This window comes from Dasypus novemcinctus, chromosome 18, assembly GCF_030445035.2.
Source record: "Dasypus novemcinctus isolate mDasNov1 chromosome 18, mDasNov1.1.hap2, whole genome shotgun sequence".
In the NCBI taxonomy this organism is placed as follows: domain Eukaryota; kingdom Metazoa; phylum Chordata; class Mammalia; order Cingulata; family Dasypodidae; genus Dasypus; species Dasypus novemcinctus.
In genome coordinates, this window is record NC_080690.1 from 53,680,050 (window position 1) to 53,698,405 (window position 18,356).

The 18,356-nt window shown below is 39.5% G+C and overlaps 1 long non-coding RNA gene across 1 annotated transcript; it reads right to left on the bottom strand.

Moving 5' to 3' along the window:
* Positions 1-1,405: 1,405 nt before the first annotated feature.
* LOC131274158 (uncharacterized) lies at positions 1,406-17,111 on the bottom strand. The gene is made up of 3 exons (XR_011646426.1): positions 16,992-17,111; positions 15,644-15,714; positions 1,406-1,478 (listed from the first exon to the last, which is right to left on the bottom strand). It is a non-coding gene; the product is annotated as an uncharacterized lncRNA (long non-coding RNA).
* Between the last annotated feature and the right edge of the window lie 1,245 nt (positions 17,112-18,356).

Genomic DNA, 18,356 nt, shown 5'->3' on the forward strand with positions numbered 1-18,356 from the left:
AAAATGTCTCTCTTGTCTCTGAGCAGTAACTTCCTAGAGGGGAGAGAATGGGGTTCAGAGTCAGTGAGTTTGGGGGAAAACCTCACAGGGACACTGTGAGGATTAAATCAGTAGAGCATGGAGAATGTCTAGAATAGGGCCTGACTCTGGGGCAGTACTCAGGGCGCCTTAGCTGTGACCACTTATTATAAACTGCTTTTCCTAAAATCTGCCCACATTTTGTTTACTTAAATTGATGTCTTCAAAAAGGGAACTTCGTAACATTTGTAAATGGGAAAACCAGTGTCACTTTTCACAAAGAGGTTACCTTAAATGTACAACAATGAAATCAAAACAATGCTATTAAGTTCCAGCATGCTCATGTGGCCTGCTCTGTGCTGACTCGGAGGCTGCTCCTTCTGTTAAAAAGGGAAATTAGCAAAAGTTAGGGGAGTTATCAAACAGTCATCACTAAATCAAGGGTTTTTTCCCTGACAACAATCAGAAAGCAAAAAAGAAAAGGGATGAAGGAACAACTTCCTGAGAGTGTCCAAACAATGATAGGAGAGGATCGTGGCCCAGGCCTTAGGAAACAAGGGATAATCCCATAGGCAGGCATCAAAGAATAAAGAGGCCTTTAATTGTGATTGTGTAGTTTAGAAAGGTACCAAATAGTCTGCCAGACTCATGGCCTTCTTGAGGAATAGCTCATCACCTACAGCCCCTGCTAATTGGGTTGTGGGCCAACTAATCCCACTGCTATCTAGCTTCCCTCTGGCGGGAATCTAAAATAAGAATCTCAGACAAAGGCCAGCCTATGCAGAGTGAGAAGTGGGTAGAGTGTGCACTTGTGTTGCTGTTTCTTTGCAGAAGGGTTTATCTGCAGAGAAGTCTGGGTGAACAAAGAGTAAGAAATGATTTAAAAAACAAAACAAAACATGGAGAAAAGTAGAGACAAAGAATCTTGGGGTTTCCTAGAGAAAGGACTGGGGTGGTCACTTCCTGCCACAACCTCAGTGAGGCATAAAAAACTGTTGTGAAAAGATAGTGACAGAAGCAGATCCACAAAGAGAAAGCCAGGACAAAGGTGAAGAGTGTGAGGCCAGGGAATAATCATTGTTCCTTTCAGGTCTTGATTTCAGTTCCTGATTTTGTTCCTTTATGGTGCCTTGCTGGATATAGGGAGGCAGGAAGGTGGAGGTGAGATGGGAACACAGCAGAGGTGTGTAGGAGCGAAGCTGGTCTCTAAAGAGCTTCTCAACCAGTAAGGCAGATGGGCTCTAAAGGGCTTCTCAACTAGTAAGACCTGGGGCAGAGGGTGGGATGAAGATGGAAGCTAGTTTCCCTAAATGGAAAAGAAGTGACACCTTACCCAGTGATACCAGGAACCCGCAGGTCTCCAGCATTACCTCCTGATACAGGGTCCTTTGAGCCAGATCCAGCTTTCCCCACTCCTCCCAGGTGAAGGTCATGGCCAAATACTTGAAGGTCAATGACATCTGGAAAGTCAAAGAAAGCCACATTGGCCTTGGGGTCGCTGAATGAGATTAGAGGCTGCTGGTCACTGAACAGAGACCTAAATCCAAAATCACTTTAGAACATCTGTGCTGTGTTCAATCCGAAGGTGGATGTTGGCTTTGGACATAATGCAACTATCACAGAGAAAAGCCTTCAATGGGGCAAAGCCACTGGAGAATGACACAAGATTAGGACAAGCCCATGAGTATCATAAGGCACAGACAGTAAGTGATCTAGTATGTCAGAGAAATGGGGAAGTAACAATTTAAAACATCCAACAATGATGGCAGCAACAGCAGCTGAGCCTCACTGGTCCTCACTATGTACCAGCACCATGCTAGGTGCTGTGTTCAAAGAGTGTAAAAGTCCCAGCTCTGGATTCAGACACACAGGTTTCAGTTGTCCCTCCAGGAAACAAGACTTGCCAGTTTTGTGACCTTGAGGAATCACTTCATTTCTCTGAGCCCCAGTTTCCTTATTTTATTGATACAGTAATAGTTATTACTTTATCAGGATATTGTGAGAATTAAAGAAAAATATTTCAAAAGCAAACGCTGGAGTGTTTGGGTAATATAAGAATTCAGTATATGCTTGTGTGTGTGTGTGTTTATGAGTTTAGAAATTTCTCTCTCTTTTTTGGTAATTAATAAACTTTATTTTTTAGAATGCTTTTAGATATACTGAGAAATTCAGCAAATACAGAGTTCCCATATTACCCCCAGCCAGTTTCTCCTATTATTAATATCTTACATATATATAATAGGTACATTTGTTAAAATTAATGAACCAATATTAATGTATTTTTATTAACTAATGTCCACAGTTTATTCACATTTTTCCCTTAGCATTTATCTAATTTCCTTTTTCCAGGATACCACATTTCATTTAGTTATCATGTCTCCTTAAGTGCCTCTTGTTTGTGACAGTTTCTCAGACTTTACTTCTTTTTTATGATCTTGACAGTCTTAAAGAGTACTCCTTAATCATGGAGGATGTTCCTCTCCTGGAATTTAACTGTTTTTCTCATGATTAGACTAAGGTTATAGGTTTGGGGAGAAAGAGCACAGAAGTAAAGTACCATTTTCATCACATTGTATCAAAGATACATACTATCAACATGACTTATGACCATTGCTGTCGACTTTATCACCTGTTTGTCAGGTTTCTTCATTGTAGAGTTTTCCCTTTTCCGTTCTGAATTTTTGAAAGAAAGTCATGACATGTAACTCACACTTAAGAAGTGGGAAGTTATGCTCACCCTCCTTTAGGATAGTGTATCTACTTAATTTATTTATTTTATTGCTTTTGTTTGTTTTACCTAATTTATTTGTAATTCTCTTGAACAGGAGTATCTTCAATTATTAATTTATTCAATCATTTATTATATCAGTATGTACTCATGGATATTTATTTTATATACTACTTTATTTTGTTGCTCAATTTTTTTTTCCAGTTTGGGTCATTGGGCGCTCTTTCAGTTGGCTCCTTTGACATGCCCCCATCATTATGTGGTATGTGAACATGTATGATTTTCTCTTGAATACTTCTTTACTTTTTGGCATTACAAGGTGCTCCAAACTCATTCAGTATATTTTCTATCCCAGTCCTACCATCAGCCATTTCTCCAAAGAGCTCTGGTTCATTTTTATTAGAGAATGATATTAGGTATGCTCATTGATATTGCTGGAGTTTCTTTTGGGTCCTCTTAGCTGACAGAACAAAGAAATATGTGTAGGTACTATCTCATATATATACATATATCTATAAATATTTCTATGTGTAACTATCTGTATCTATATTAAGTTAAATATTAGTTCTTACTGATGTGTCCAACTCTAATTCATTAACATGGATTATTCTAGTCTCTTCCCTTACTTATCTGTAAATTCCTACTACTGTTATAGATTAGCGATATTGACTAGACTCAGACTTTGAATAAAGTTCCAATTGAGAGCTTTATTAGCCGCGCGGTAACTGCCTCATCCTACACAGAGGAGAGAGCAGCCCCGAGATTCAGGGAAGAGGTGTTTTTATAGCCTTTTAGGAGGGGGAGGGGTTTACTAGTAAGCAAGCGAGCAAGGAGGCACAGAAGCGGAACACTGCGGTTAGCTGAAGGTAGCGTTATCTATTTTTTTTTTCTTTTTAAAAGCTCCATGTCATTTATTGGCACTCTTCTTGAGTGCAGCCCTAAGCCCTAAGTTATTTATTGGCACTCTTCCTGAATGCAGCCCTAAGCTCTAAGTTATTTATTTATCTGAAGGCACTTGCAATTCCTATTTCTTAATGTAGTTCTATTCCTATTTTCCCAATGTGGCCTTACCCTTACATTTCCCCCTTTCCTTTATGGTAATTTAAATTTTTGAATGTTTTCATGGGTAGGCACGAACTGATAGGGGGCATTTAAAACTATAAGTTTAACAGTTTGGAGTTTTTTTGTATTAATTTTTTAAATTACTGATTATATATGGGCTGCAGGTAAGCAGTACAAGGAAGATAAACAGGGGCCCTGCTAAAGCAGTGATGAGGGTTGTGAGTTAAGGGGACTAGTAAAAAGGCTGTGATACCAGTTGGTGGGCATTTCCTGGCCTTTGTTACATTTTTTTCAATTGCCTGCAAACTAAGGTTAGGCTTTCTTTAATAACTCTCGAATGGTTAGTATAAAAACAGCAGGTTTTTCCTAGGGCTATACACAGGCCTTCTTGCTGGAGGAACAGTAAATTTAATCTTCGCTTATTCTGGAGAACTACTTCAGCGAGGGAGTTTAAGGCTTGTTTCAGATGGCTTATTTGATATTCAAGGTTTTTAATGTTTTGGGTAACTAAAGAGGACAGGGTATTTAAGTTATTGTCCTTTTTACTAGGGCTGCTGATTTTATTGCGACAGAGCTTGTTACCCTTAGACTTACTAGCAGCGGAACAAGAAAGGGGGCCCTCTTATATATTTGGTGACCTGGTTTTAGTACTTCTAGTAAATTGAAGAGCTCCCTGCTCTTAAGCCCCACATAGTAATAAACTTGGGGTATTATATTTATTAGGACACAGAAGTTGTTGGAGTTGGGGAGAATATAAGGGGTTAGGCTTGAATTGCAGGCAAACTAAGTTCCTGGAGGGGCAACTAACACCCAGAATTTGTCCGAATTTGTCCGGTTTATAGTTGCACGGTGTTTATGGGAGTTAGCAGTTTAGAAGTTTTTATTCTGGACAGCAGAATCCCAGGGCGGGGGCTCTCCTGCAGTCATGCTGGGGCCACTGGCACTCACGTGGATTTCCAGTCAGGCTCCAGATCTATTCATTAATTTTGTTTTACCTTTAAAGAGTTTACACTTTTAATTTTAAAGGGGTGCTGAAGGGCGATGATTTCTTTTCTGTAACTGCTTCCTGCTGGCCATGGGCTGTAGTTATTGCTTAATGAGGTGTAAAACTCTTATTTTGACTGGAGGAAGTTGGGTCTGGCATTCTGTATGAAGCTGGATGAAGTTTTTATATGGTTAATAAGATGTTCATTCTGAAAGAAACAAACTTAATTAAAAATTTGGAATACCCTTTTTTAAAAGAGGATATTGGATTACAGAGGTAGACAAGGTTAGGTGCTTATAAAGATGGCACCCTTTTTAAAGTTGGTGGGAACAGTATATATATATTTCCAAGTCATCTATTTTCAGAGAGAAATTGCAATAGATACTTAGTTTTGTTTGAAGACACATTTTAAGCTGTTTAATGATTGGCACTCATGTGCTCTGTTAGATGCTCCTAGTGAAATGGCACCCTTTGGGCAATTGGTTTTATTCAGGATTAGTACACTAAGTTGAAATTTTTTTTTAGTTTTTAGCTGTGGGAGTGATCAGAACTACAGAATAAAGATTTTTTGCATTTTGGTCTTAATTGTACAATTTCTGGTAATTTTGACTGTTTAATAGGTGACTTATTATTAGCAAGCAAGCTTCATTTTTGCTACACAGTAGAGTACAGTAGAATAGTAAGTTGACTGAGCCTGCCTGAGACTGTGACTCTATTTCATAGACATGTTTATCAATTGTTTAGAAAATGAATTTACTAGGAATCTAACATGTTTAATATACTTTTGCACTTGATCTAAAATAGAAAAGATAACGTTATAATTATTAAGCATATATTTAGTACAGGATAAAAGTATAGCACTTTAATATTAATTAATGTATTATTTAATGCAAAGGTTTCAGAGTTGTAATTAATAGTTTTAAGTTTCAGGTTTGTAATACTTTACATGTTATCTCTCCACAGGAGAAGGTTATAATGCCAATTGTGTTTAAGTTTTACTTACAGTATCCTGGTATCATGGTTCCACTTAGTATGTTTTTCACACAGTGAGCGAGTTGCAGCATCGTTGATTTTAGAGAGAGTTTCCAGTATTCTACTAGCCTGGTGCATAGTGCTCTCTAGCACTATGGAACAGTGCCAGTCTGGAGGTGATATCCATTGTACACTTGGCTATACTGAGTCATTATTGGCTGCTGCAGGAGCTTGAAACTGCAACATAGTTTCCGTCGACTTCAGGAGCAGAACCAGAGACTGATACAGCAAATATTTCTAATTGAGGGGTCAGTGACCAGCTTAGCCAATAACTCACATGGAGAGGCAACCTGTAATGTATTCAAGGCATGGTTTGAATGCACAAAAGAGTCTGACAATGTTAAAGTTTATTCTTTGTTTTTATATATTTTAAACAATTTAATGCAACACATCATATATCAATTGACTGTTTACTTATACAATTTTACTATTAAGATAATAGTAGGTATTTCACTTTAGTAATAGGAGGAAAAAACTATTTTTCATTGTTAAAATGAAAACAGAAGATTCTCAATAGAATCAAAACAATTTATTATTATTTATTTAAATATGCACCTTGTGGTGGCTTTCAGACAGGTTTTATTATTATGAAGTTATTCTTTGCAACCAATATCAATCTAAGTTTTTAGTTAACAATGACTTTTAGAACTATAATTATTTAAACATTTTCAGCTTGGAAGATGCTCTACAAACTTTTTATAATTGACCATAACTACACTGACCAGTTACTTCATATTTCAATAAACTTATTAAATTACAATTACTAACCAAAGAAATTTATTTTATTTATTTAAGAGAGCAGATCTACAGTCTTTCTTCTTTAGCTTAATTTTATCAACGTAAACTTATAATTTTTATTGCTCAAAAGACCCCGTACATACAATGCCAATTTATTTAATGGGCACTTCATAAACCGAGGGAGATTATACCCAAGCTAAACAAAATTGAAACCACTATAGTTTATGCAAGGAATGTTCTTTTTTTTTCCTCAGGAAGCTAAAACTTCTTTTTTTGTTTAAGTTATGAAAATGAATAATTTTCAAAAGCATACAGACTACCAGGTTTTAAAACACATTATATAATTACTTAATTTGTTTAATCATAATCCTGGAAAGATTTTTCCATAGTTTTTATGGACTTTTTTACTTGTTGGAAACTGAGGCATGGTGGTCTCACAAAGGGAGGCGTGCTGTTTTCATGGCTACGCTTTTAATATAGGAATGCAGCAATTAAGCTTTTCAAGTTAACAGGATAGAGCTATCTGGGGCAGGGAGAAATACGAGTAAACACACTTTGTAGTTTGAAAGGAATACTGAATTTTTGTACTTTGAGATAAGTTCTTTAATTTATTAGTCTTGTTAATGTATAGTTACACTGTTTGTTATTTCTATAGTTTGAGTATACATAATGCCACATGTAGAAAATAAAGTTGTTTGAGGAGTCATTACTCGCAGACCCCCTCATCCCAGCTCATTAGTTTGTTTGTTTGTTTCCTCCCCCCTTTTTCTCTTTCTTTTATTCCTGATACCCTTCGGGTCCAAATCTCCAACATTTACTTACTGAAATTTGTTAACAGAACTATTAATTACTTTTATTTTATGGCTCTTAAAAGGTTCAAACTGGGAAATTACAGGGCAAACTGATTGCTAATTCTTCAGCTTAGTAGATAGGTTTAATATGCCACACTTAGTCCTGCCCTTAAAACTTTTGCAGAGAGGAGACTCTTTTTTAATAGTTTTTATAATTAGACTTTTATAAGACTCTTTTCATTTTGCTCAGTTTAATTTGGGCTCTGAGAATATTTATTCACATATATAACTGCATATTTTAATTTTTAACAATTTGAATAGAGCTTTTTAAGAATTTTCACTTGTTAATTTTATAACACTTTTAAACACCTTTTATTCAACTTATAACATATTAAATGAACTTAACTATTACTTTAATTTTTCTTTTAGGGTAAAAGAACAAATTTCTTGCAGTTAGTTTGAAATAAAAAGCCACTTTTTAGGATTTTATTTCTAGAACATTGTTCTTTTAAAGGAGATTAGACCCTTTCATCTTCAAACACAGAATAAATTATGAGGTTAAAGCACAAGAAGCTATTTTGATAAAACAGACTTTCTTTGTATATTGATTATTCAGGAATCTTTTACTAAAAGAGACTAATGACTTGAGAGACTTTGAGAAAGAACAACATTTTTAACTTTGCATTAGTACACTATTTGATACTAAGCCTTTTAAAACTTTATAGACAGGCCCATTAAATCTTACTCAATTTTAATCATAAAAATTTCTCTTCCACAAACCTTCTACACTTTCAGTATTCATTCAGGTTTTGCCCCACACTCTACTCTTTTCCAACAATCAATCATTTTATTTTAGGACAAAATCATCTCCTCTTTCCTTAACAATAAAAACACATTCTATATATCCCACATACTAAGTTACCAGGCAAACTCCTCACAACATATAATTGCCATCAACACTAAAAAAGCTTGTTAAACCAATGAACTTTTCTTCACTTTAAATACTTAGTGGCCAGAAACAGTCTTTTAGAAGCAAGTTGGCAGGGGAGGCTGGCCACCAACAAGTTTTCCTCTTATAAAATTTCCTTTTATTAGTAGTATTATCAATTTAGGTTTTGTTTAATAAAGACTTTTTGGAATTAGCCATTTAAATACCTTAAACAATGCTTCATTAAACTTTTCATAATTATTTATAATTTTAAGACCAATTTTACCTTCACAAAACACATTTCCTTACTTAAAGTTACCACAAAGCTTCCACAACTTGCCACATGCACCTGAGTTCCAAGAGTTCATGAAAATCAGCCATACTATTTTAGGACAAAACACAGTCTTCCATTAAATTTTAGTCAGCATTCCCACAAACTTTTAACCTTTTTAATATTCATTTAAGTTTTACATCCTTCATTTTATCCTGTGAAGAAAAATATTCATTTCAATTTAGACAAGAACTATTTTTAATGAAAAGACAGTAATTTTGTTAAGACTTACAATTTTTTGTTATTGTAGAAATCCCATTAGCATTCAAACTTATGTATTAATATAAGCGCTTATTTTATATTTGGCCATTTGAATAGAGCTCTTTTTTATTTTTTTATTTTTATTTTTATTTTTTATTTTTAAAGATTTATTTATTTAGAGCTCTTTTTAAAAAAAATTTATTTATTAATTTATATCACCAACCAGAGGTATCAAAATATACACTGACATTGAACAGACAAACACAAAACAATTACAATACATTAGCAGAAACAAACAGTTTACAATTGACTCATAATTTTTTCACAAATTACACAGAACAGAAATACAAAAAGACAAACAATTAAGACAGATGAAAAGACAAACCAGACAACCTGAACTGAAGTCAAGAGCTAAGTCTCGCTCTGACTGGTGGGTGGGATCTATTTGCTGTGTCCAGCAGATCCATTTTCTCACATTCCACAGACTCTGCAGAGGTTTTCCAGAAAACAGAGTCACCTAGGGACATCCCGTTTGCTGATCCTGGGCCCAGGAACTCCTGACGCTCTCCAGATAGAATTTAGGTGGAGACAAGTTCCAGGGCCGGGCGGCGTCTGGGGCAGAGGAACGTTTCTCCGAGTCCTTCCCCTAGACTGCCAGTCTGTCCCAGAATGTACCCGTCTCCGTGAGTCTGAGGAGATCAACCCTGTTGGAGTGGGGGATCTCATCGATCAATCTTGCTGGGGCCTCCAAATGGTATAGATTAGCGATATTGACTAGACTCAGACTTTGAATAAAGTTCCAATTGAGACCTTTATTAGCCGTGCAGTGACTGCCTCATCCTACTCAGAGGAAAGAGCAGCCCCAAGATTCAGGGAAGAGGTGTTTTTATAGCCTTTTAGGAGGGGGAGGAGTTTTCTAGTAAGCAAGCGAGCAAGCAGGCACAGAAGCGGAACACTGCGGTTAGCTGAAGGTAGCGTATCTATTTTTTTTTCTTTTTAAAAACATCATGTCATTTATTGGCACTCTTCTTGAGTGCAGCCCTAAGTCCTAAATTATTTACTGGCACTCTCCTTGAGTGCAGCCCTAAGCTCTAAGTTATTTATTTATCTGAAGGCACTTGCAATTCCTATTTCTTAATGTGGTTCTATTCCTATTTTCCCAATGTGGCCTTACCCTTACACTACAACAGTGAAAAACCTGGCTTCTACTATCCACAATCCATTTACTTTATAGTTCAATTCCAGTATCATATACAGCAGGATCAGAATTGTTAACCTCTACAGGAACAACTTTTATCAACTAGAGCATGGATTCTTAACCTTTTTTGTTCCATGGACCCCTTTGCCAGTCAGTTGAAAACCATAGACCTCTTACTAAGGCCACACTATACTGTGTATTATTTAATAAACATCACACCTGCAGCAACACATCTCCACAAGAATAATTTTTTTGAAAATTTTTTCCTTCTTTTTTTTTTAATGTTACATTAAAAAAATATGAGGACCCCTTATACCACCCACCCTTCCCACCCCACCCCTCCCACATCAACAACCTCCTTCATCATCATGGCACATTTGGTGAATACATTTTGAAGCACTGCCCCACATCATATCTCTTCTTCCCTCTCCCTACCCTCAGCAGCTACCGTGGCCACTCTCTCCACATCAATGCTACAATTTCTTCCATTACTAATCACAATAGTTCCATAGTAGAATATCAGTAAGTCCACTCTAATCCATACTCTATTCCTCCACTCTGTAGACCCTGGGATGGTTATGTCCACTCCCCCTCTATATCAAGAGGAGTCTTGATATAGCAGGGGTCTCCTGCTTGTAGTTGTAGGCACTCTTGGCTCCCCGGTGTGGTGGTTGACCTTCTTGACCTCTCACGGTCCCCTTGTTAAGAACCTCTGAACTAGAATATAGTTTATTTGTAGTTACTTTTGCCTCTAGTCTTATAAATACAACACATTTTCAGTGACTTAAGTCACCATCTTTCCCTCTGTTCCTTTCAGGGAGGTTATTTGATACATTTGTAATACTATTAAATTCTCTAGTCACAGTCTGCATTATTTCTTGGGATATAATTATCCCAGATTATTTTTAATTTGAATACAATAAGGTTCACTCTTGCTGTTGTTCTATGGGATTTAAAAATGCACATCATGTATCCACCATTACCAGTCTCATAGAGAATAGTCTCACAGCTATAAAAATCCCCTGTGCTTCACCCATTTATCCCTCCAACTTTCTCCTGAATCTGTGGCAACCACTGACATTTTAACTGTCTTTATAGCTTAGCCTTGGAGGCCAAGAGTGGAGAGGAGACTTGCTCAAGGTCATGGCCCAGAAAAGGGGCTCAGCTGGGATCCACACTAAGGTGCCAAGATTCTGCAGCCTGTGCTCCTCTCTGCAGCTCATTCCCTACAGAAGGTGTGTGGTCAGGGGATCCTGAGAAGCCCATTTCTCTCTCAGTGGTACCCTAAGGATAGAGGAAGTTGGGGGTGGTGCAGGGGATAGAAGGGCCTGGGGCACGGAGACAGGAGAGGCAGTTGCAACCTCTGTATAGCAAATGGGCCAAATCTTGGGGATGAGGCTGCCCCTTAGTTAGGACCCCTAAGGTATTACTAGTGTATCTTCTGGCAATGTGGCCCTTTCATGCCCGTTACCCACTGGGCTGGGGTGGTCCAGCAGTGATTAAAGCAAAGAGTGCTGTAGGAAAGGAGCAGGAGACCTGTATTTACATCTCCTGCCCCCAGGACCCTGACTCCCATGCTCCTTCATCTAGGCTGGGATTCCCAGATTCCTCTTTTGCCCAGCTGTCTGTTGAATCCTAACTAATTACACCCCAATAACTACCTGAGGATGCTTCAGCCTCTCCCTCCTAAGTGTGTAGCTCTCCCTTGAACACTGTTCCCATAGACACCTCTATCACTTCCCAGGTATCCCTAACAGGGTTATTGGTGTCACCCGATACACCTCTGGCTCTCACTGCCACATGCATTTGTCACCAAGGTCCTATCAGTCATCCTCCTAAATATCACTTCAGGGTGGCCTCTGCTCTCCAGGTCTCAATACTCCATTGTCACAGTTGTCACTATTACTATTGTAGATGTTGTGAGAGGCTCTGAAGGACTGAGAATCTCCAACAAGACCCTCACACGTTCTTGTGCCTGCAGCTATTCCACCCCACACTCTATGTATGTGACCTTAGCCCTGAGTGCTCATCCCCACTCCTCTGGATAAAACATGAATCACTCCCAAAATGACTGCTAATCCACAAGAATATTCCCTACTTCTCCTGAGAACCTCCTTGTGATGGTTGGACTATTGCTGTCAACTAAGCCAGGTAATTGTGCCCAATTCTTTGGTTAAGCAAGCACTGGGCTAACTGTAATACAAGGGCATTTATGTACTTTAGTCACCATTGACTTTACTGCAGTGGTAAATCATAGATAGCTGATTACAATCATCCATCAGGGAGATTGCCATCAGCAATGAGTGATGCTTAACCCAATCAGTTGAATGCCTTAAATGGGGAAGTGATTCCAGCATTGAGAATTTCCCAGCTTGTCTTTGTATAGCCAACGTCTCCCAGAACTCATCAAGAACCTTCACTGGTCTTTCATTGAGCCTCTGGTTGCAGCCTGCCTGCAGAACCTGGACTTGTGCATCCTCATGGCTGCATGAGACTCATAAAATCCCATACTATTGACAGATATCTCTTGTTGATTCTGTTTCCCTAGAGAACTCTAATACACCCCTTCACCAATCATTCCCTACATAGCTGAACGCAAGCTGGCTCCACCTGTAAAGCCCAAAAGCTCCTGCCCTAGTCAGATCAGTGCTCCTGGGCCTTCTCTGTCAGTGTTTCCAAGTAAAGTCTTCTGCTACCTGGCCTTGGCTGATTTCCTCCCACCACATGTCCTCACATTCAATTATCAAATATGGGCAAATGTTCAGGTTGTGCTAAGATGTGTACCCCAGCTCCCTGTTCTGATCATCACTGCATTATCAAAACTGCAGGGATGGGGGAGTATTGTTCTAAGACAGGCTATTCCTGCCTCAACAGTCTATCTGTGGGGACTGTGTGATTGTGTGAATGTGGTCTATACACGAGGCTTGGGGCATCCCTATCACGTATGTCTGTCTCACAAGTCTCTGTGTTGGTATCACAATACTTGTTGTGGTGTGTCAGTACCTCCATTCAGTCTCACAGGCTCTGGTATAGTTGTTAATGCCACTTGTGTATATCTTATGTCTGTCACACATTTTTTCTCTTGTTGATGTTATTATGTGTTGTGTCCATGCTGTGTTGAGGGGCTTCAGCATCCCAACATGAGCAACACAGGATCCCTAGGGTGTGTATGGGGAACCTGCAGGTTGTGCTTAGGTGTTAGTGTCACACATCTATCACACACCTGTCACATTTAGTACCTGAAATGCTTGTTTCCAGACTGTACTAACAAAACAAGTCACTCCATGTGCTTCCAGGTGTGTTATCCTCACACATTTGTTATACCCCAGGTATCTCTAGGTATTTTATCATCACATATCTGTCTACCAGGACCAGACTCCAATAACTCATCTAATCAATATCTAGTTGCCAGGAAATATGGGGAAAGTGTAAGTATGTTAAATAGCATCAGAGAGGTGCAATAAGCCAAATCTAGAATGTGGCAAATTCTAATGGACTCAGGAATTTCAACAAGTAAAAAATAAAAAGGAGATAATTGGTACCTATAGGTTGATAGACTTATGAGACATGCCTACAAAAGTCATGTGGATACATTTTGGATACTGATTGTAATTTATTTGTCTTAGAGAAAGAAAGGGTGCTCTGAGACAAATGAGAAAGTTGAGCACTGATACTTTATGATACTTAAAATATTCTTATTTTATATGGTAAAGAGCCCTTACATTTAGAAATGTATTCTGAAGACATTATACATTCAATGACATGATATATGGGATTATAAGTAAAATAACCCAGTAATGTACAGAGAATAGAGGAAATGAGAAGGTCATGAAATAAGGAATAGTGGAAGACTGTGAAAGGGTTCATGGAACTTCATAACACAGACCTTTCTATTATATATATTTGAAAATATGCACTACAAAATGTAGACTATATCTTTGCATCAATAATTTCATCTTAATAAGGATGGATTATAAAGGGAAAGAGGAAGTATTTTGATTTCAAGAGTGTAAGTATATATTAGAATATCACTGCGCATTTTAAATTCACTTTAAGTCAATTATATCTCAATAAAGATATAAAAAAAGAGGTAATAAATATTCACCTTGTAACTTCCTAATTATTTTACTACATTTTGCTATTATCTATTTTCTTTGGAGTTATTTATGATTATTTTATCAGTATGGTAGAAATTGAGTATAATGATGTACTACTGTGCTTCTCTTCCAATACCATGTTCAGTGACATGCTGGCAACAGATTAAAGTTGGTTAGGTGGTAGAGGTCAGAAGGCTTCTGCCACAGAAACTTGCAGTGACACAAATATGGTGAGGGCCTTGGGTAGGATAGAAAGTTCAATGTAGCTCTTGAAAGCTTTCCACATACCTGGAACTTATGGGGCAGATGTTTCCTTTAGAAATGTCCTCCTTCACTGTTATTATATTGAAAAATATGTACTTTCCCTGCCTGCCTAAGGCAGTTCTCTTATGTGAACTTTCCGGTGCCCAGTGAGGTAAGACCAGCTGTAGGCTTACCCATGTTCACTGCACTCAGTGCTTTTATTGCAGACTTTATGGTGCCAAACAAAATTAGACCTTTGAATATTTTTCCATATTAGCTGCATACAAGTTTTTCAGGGCTGAATCAGAGTAGACCTTGAACTGAAGGCTATCCCACATTTGCTGCATTCATGAGGACTTTCTCTGGTATGAACGTTCGGTGCTGAATAAGATGGGTGTTTTGGCCAAAGAATTCTCCACATTCCTTACACTCAAAAGCCTTTTTCCTTTATTAACTCTCCCATAATTAAAGAGACTAAAGCTTTGCCTAAATGATTTCCCACATTCACTGCATTCATAAGTCCTTTCTCCATATGAATTCTCTTGTGTACAATATAGCAGGAGCTTTGGCTAAGAATTTCCCACATTTGCTGCACTTACAAGGCCTTGTCCCTGTGTGAACTCTCTGGTGGCAAATGAAGCTAGAGTTGTGGGTAAAGAATTTTCTACATTTGCTGCATTCATAAGGCCTTTCTCCAGTGTGAATTTGTTGAAGAACATCTGTGTATATGCAGCTGAAGCCTTTCCCACATTCACTACACTCATAAAGACTTTCTCCAGTGGACTCTCTGGTGCTGAACAACTGTAGCTGAAGGCTTTCCTACATTCACTGTACTCATAAAGTCCTTTTCCAATGTGAACTCTGATGCTGAACAAGTGTGTGTTTGTAGCTGAAGGCTTTCGGGCCTTCAAAAGTAATGATTTTTTCCTACTGTGAATGGCTACCCACACAGTTTAGTTTCTCCCATTGTGAATGGCCTGGCATTGAAAAAGGCCCCAACTGGCCAGGAAGTACTTCCAATCTTCCCATAGGTACAGGGCTTCTGAGACATGTGGCATCTCCAGCTCTTCACAAATGAGGCCTTATCCATGTCCCTTTGGAAGGGTTTCTTTCTACTCTCAGCTTCTGGTGAAGGTTTTTACTAAAATGGAATCATTTTCCACATGCCCTATATATGTGCTGTTTCTGCTAGGATGTGCTGCCCTGTGTTTAGCCAAGTACATGATGTCTTTCAAAAAAGGGACGTAGGGTTGGGACTTTCAGGAAAAGGGACCCACTTACTGATCCTGACCTGTGACATTCCTTCTATAGACATACTCTGCTCAGAAGGTGCCTCCTCATCTTCCCCTCCATGGCAACAACCTGAAATCAAAGAGATACAAGTGAAATGCATGTTGACTTTGGTGGGAAGGGGCAATCGCATCATAAATGTGTGTTTGACCCAATGAATGAGTCTATTTGAGTCCACAGGATGTTTTCAGGAGGAAGGAGTTGGGGTCAGGTTGAAGAAGCAATAATGGGCTTCACATGGATAAAGGTCACACAACAGCGGAGTCCTCACCAGGCAAAGGATACAAGGATGGGATACAGCACCAAGAGGAATGGCAGGATCTACACTCACTCCTCTGCCAACGGCTTTTAGCAGGACAGTATTTGCTGAAGACATGTGAGTGCTATGCCAAAGGTTGTGTCTAGGCCCAGGAAAATTCAACTGCAACAGAATAGCTTGTGTTCAAAGGATATGTGTACATCTCCTAACACAAGATAGTGGGCCAATATTGGAGAGCACCATGAGAGGAAACAGTGGAAAAGAATGGGTGAGACGTGAAGTCCAGAGAGTTGGGGATTAGCCCTGGGCCAGAAGTCAGAAATGACAAGTTGGTAAATTGTCAAGAATGAGAAAGGAAAAGTAGACATGAGGTGTGGACATGGATAGGCATGAAAAACAGTGGTAGAAAGAGGACATGTCCTTATATGATTTGAACATAGCCTTGCTGTCATGTCTTCTCATCTACCACCTAGTAAGGTCAGGGCCCCTCTGTGCCCATCTTATGAGGCTAGAGTCATGTCCACCCTGAGAAGCACTCATATCCCTCACCACCCCAACCCCAAGTTGGGCAGCTACACAGTACCTGGATGATGGAAGTCCTGGACAGGCAAGTACCCAGCACTGCCCAGAGGAATTCAGTGCAAGACATATCAGAGAAAAGAAAACTAAATATTACAAAAAGAACCTCAGAGAAAGGTCCTGCTAGAACAGTGCATGGCCTACATAAGTAGTAACCATGTCAGTAATTGTAACTTCTGTCATCGGTATGGGGAAATATCAGCTGGAGGAAGGGCATAGAGCTCTCATGGATCTGGACATAGTCACATGACCAGGAAGAGGGCAAGCAAGGTGAAACCCATAAGGCTGACTCCAAGACTCCTGACTCCTTCCCTGCAAGACTTTGGGGTAGTAGGTGTTGGGGCTGAGCAGGGGAGGAGAGGGAGTGCAAACAGCCCAACCCTAACACAGGACCTATTCAAGGAACCAGAGAAAGAAGCAGTGCCCCAGTCCTGACAAGAGAGGGTCAGAGCTGCCCTTGGGAAAAGGGGAAAGGCAGAGTCTAGCACTGTGGTGGGTATTAGGGCCTTACCCAGTGAAGCTATAAGTGCAAAGTTCTCCAGCATCACATCACAGTACAGGAGTCTCTGAGCCTCATTAAGGAGACCCCATTCCTCCAAGGAGAAGTAAACAGTCACATCCTCAAATGTCACACTGCCCTGCCATGAAGGACATAAAGAAACCATGAACAGCCTCTCTTCCAAGGACCTCCAATTGATCACCCCACATACCCACCCCATGCTCATATTCCTCCCAAGCTCCACAACAGATGAGATGCCAGGCTTTGGTGTCATTGGTGCCTGTTCTCTGTGTCCTTCCCCCAGCAATAACGGACAGGTAGGCAGGTAGATGCCACTTAAGGTCTGGGCTTGTCAAGTAGGGTCTATCCTCCCAGTCAGGCAATTCCCCCAAAGTCTCCCAGATGGTGTCTCCCAGAAATAACCAAACTTGGGCCACCCTTCCCTCTTAAGTCCCCCATACCAGGACCCTGGGAATATCAGTTCATATACCCTCTCCATGCACACATCAGTCTTTAACCTGTACCTCTTTCATATCTCTGGACCCCCCAGAGACCGCCACCTGCTCACCCTACACATAGCTATCTTCCTGGCTTCCTCACATTATGTGACATGTGGCATCAAGAGACTGCTTGGCAAATTCAAACAGGGTCCAGTACTACCCAGATCTCTGATGGCTCCTACTGCCATGGGCAGCCCCAAACTCTGCTAAGAAGGTTCCCCTGTCTGGTCCTGTTTCTTCCTTCAATCTTAGTCACCAAGAATCACATGTGGACTTTAAATGTACCTGGCCTTCTAGCACTTTGGTGTTGCATTTGCTATCCTCTTATCAGTTACAACCTTCCTCTTGCCACCAAATCCTCATTCAAATCTCAGCCCTAGCACTCCACCCCTTGTCACATCCCCAGCTGAACACATTTGTCTAAAACTAACCCACAAATCCTTACTGAAACACCACAAGCCCTACCAAGGGTCACTACAAAATCCTGGTGAATCTATAGAGTGGTGAATAAGAACTAACTCCCACCTCAGTGCCATCTTACCTCAATTTCTCCTTTGCCTGTGCATCTTTCTCATATCCATTCTTCCCTTGGAAGCCTTAGCCACCTGTCAGACCATCCTTACCCACTCCTCTATTCATGGCTAGTTTTCTCTTTCAATTGTGTTTGTGATGTCCACCATCCCAAAAAAGAGATATAGTCTGCAGCACCAATTCTCCCCTTCTTGGCCTGCTAATAACCTTACCACCATGACCTGAAGATTTGTCTACCTATATCCCACTACTCAACTTTGGTCCAAAAATTGGCCACTACCTTTTGGATGTCTCTATCGTAAACCCCTTCCCAGAGTTCCAGAACAATTATCCACTTGATGCCTTT